The sequence below is a fragment of the Pteropus medius genome, unplaced genomic scaffold (assembly GCF_902729225.1).
Source record: "Pteropus medius unplaced genomic scaffold, Ma_sr-lr_union100, whole genome shotgun sequence".
In the NCBI taxonomy this organism is placed as follows: Eukaryota; Metazoa; Chordata; class Mammalia; order Chiroptera; family Pteropodidae; genus Pteropus; species Pteropus medius.
The window spans coordinates 23,454,336-23,456,864 of record NW_024349800.1 but is presented as its reverse complement, the minus strand read 5'-3'; the positions used below and the strand labels follow the sequence as shown (position 1 = coordinate 23,456,864).

The following is a 2,529-nucleotide window of genomic DNA, read 5'->3' as shown; positions in this document are numbered from 1 at the left end:
AAAACAGATAAACAGAATTGTACATACATCTTAAGTGTACAGTTCATTGAATTTTCACAAATTGAACATACACATCTAATCAGTACCCAGAGCAAGAAACAGAACATCACCAGCCCCCAGAAATCCCTCTCATGCTCCTTTCACAATTTGAACACTGAGGGTAACCATATTCTGACTTCTAACATCACAGATTTGTTTTACCTATTTTTGTAATTATACAAATGGACTCATATAGTATGTACTATGTTGTGTCTGGCTTCTTTTGATCAACATCATGTTTATGAGATTCACATTGTCATGTATAGCTGTAGTTTGTTCATCTTCATTGCTGTCCAGTATTCTATTATATGATCATTCTACAATTTATCCATTCTATTGATGGGCATTTGGGTCATTTGCATTTTGAGGCTTTTAGAAAAAGTGCTGTTGTGAACATTCTCAAACATGTCTTTTGCTGCACATACACGTGCATTTCTGTTAAGTATATACCCAGGAGTGGAACAGCTGGGTCATAAGGGTATGTGTGTGATCATTTAGGAGGTGCTGACAAACAGTTTTCCAAAGTGGTTATACAATTCATGTTTTCACTAGAAGTGTATGAAAGTTCCCATTTCTCCACATTTTCACCAACATTTCAGATTTCACTTTCCACTTTGAAAAAGATAGACTTCCCCGGATTTTAGTCATCAGTGTCTTCATTTGATTTTCATACGTCTTGAGTTCAATGCACAACTTTTATCACTTTAAGTAACTCTGGCATTAATCTTTAATAAATGATTGGGTTTCACAATCAATTTGTACATAGATACCTTAAATTAGTAAATTTGCTCACTAAGTGAATTTCTTCCAGCCAAGTATTATCGACTGTTTTTTTAATAAGATTAGAAATTTATTTTTATTTTATTTATTTATTTTTTAACACCATAGCACCTGGTATTCCTAGGTGGTCTCCTACCAAAGTACTAACCAGGCCTGACCCTGCTTAGCTTCCAAGATCAGATGAGATCGGGTATGTTCAGGGTGGCATGGCCATAGAATCTACTGTTTCTTTTCAAGTCACAGAGTATATTCCGTATGGGAAGACAGAATTGTTCTCTGCGTTTATAGCTATAATCTAAAGGTAACCAACAGTATTTCACATTTGTGACTGTTTGTAGTAACTCTGCCCACAGGGCAGAATGCTGCCATTATCTGGCCAAAGGTTGACTTTAATGATCAGTAACAAGTTTCTCATATCATGCAACCCCTCTTACTTTGCTGTAAGCTCATCCTTCCAAAATACCGAGACAAACCACTAATAAAGACACTTTTTGTGATGCCATCAAGGACTAACTAGGAAACTAGTTTCAGGCCCCTGGAGCCTTCTGTTTTTGTCTAAGCTGATTTTCTCCCCAGAATCTCTGGTAACCAAGCGTTATAAATAAACTTTTCATATAATTGTTTAATTGAATGGAAAATGGCCTTTGCAGAATCGGTCCTTTGTTATTCCACTATATTTAATGTTTATTTCTTTTCTTTGCTTGCCTACTTTGAGTGATTTCTGGCTTTGATACATTGCATCTTAAATTTTAATTGTTTACCTGAGTAATTACCATATTTACACTTGTTTCTTCTTAATATTTAATTGCTTAACAATGTAACATAACTTTTAACACTGGATAAGTGGGAAATCATTGTTTTGAATAATTTTATTTTTTAAAACAGTAATAACTTTTTTTTTTTTTTAATTTAAGATACATGCTCGACATAGCCATTTGCTACAACCTAGGGTGGCCTGTGTTCAGTGATGCTTTCTTTTTCCACCAACAGGGACAAATTGAAGTAGACAGTGAAACTAAGTTAGTGGCGCTTATTTTACAGTGATGAAAATGCCAGGAAAGATTTAAAGACATTACCAGCCTTTCCAGTGAAAACTCTTCAGGAACATCCATCCCTTGCTTACTGTAAGGGCAGGGTAATTGAGCATTATTTGAAAATCAAAGGTCTGACTCAGAGTCAGGCTGTGGTTCAGTATATGAAAATAGTAGAAGCTCTACCAACTTATGAAGTCCATTATTATGCAGTAAAAGATAAACAAGGACTTCCTTGGTGGCTCGGAATCAGCTATAAAGGAATTAGCTAGTATGATTTACAATACAAGGTGAAACCTTGGAAAATCTCACTTAGGGTGCTACTTCTAATGATGCTTAAATGCCAGATGAGGTTAAACATAGAAGAGAACAAATGCTGTCCAGACTCACTTTCTATATCAATACAAAGTTAAGTATGCTGTGGAGGGAAAAAATTGAATCCCCGGAGGAAAAAAAATGGCATAGATGATAGAGGCTCTGTTCATCCCTCTGGCAACCAAATCAAAGTTGTGACGAAAACAAGGAGCAGCAGCAAGGAAAAATCTCCTGGGATCTACATGAACAAGCCATGCTAGGGAGAAATCCAAGAAAGCACCCTGCAATGGCAGAAGGTAAGACTCATCGAGGACATAGGCCTGCTAGGTCCCGAGCAGCTGAATGAGATGGAGGCTGCAGCAGC

The 2,529-nt window shown here is 36.5% G+C and overlaps 1 pseudogene; it reads right to left on the bottom strand.

The window, feature by feature from the left end:
* Window positions 1–918: 918 nt before the first annotated feature.
* On the bottom strand, window positions 919–1,037 carry LOC120622281 (uncharacterized; annotated as a pseudogene).
* Window positions 1,038–2,529: the final 1,492 nt, after the last annotated feature.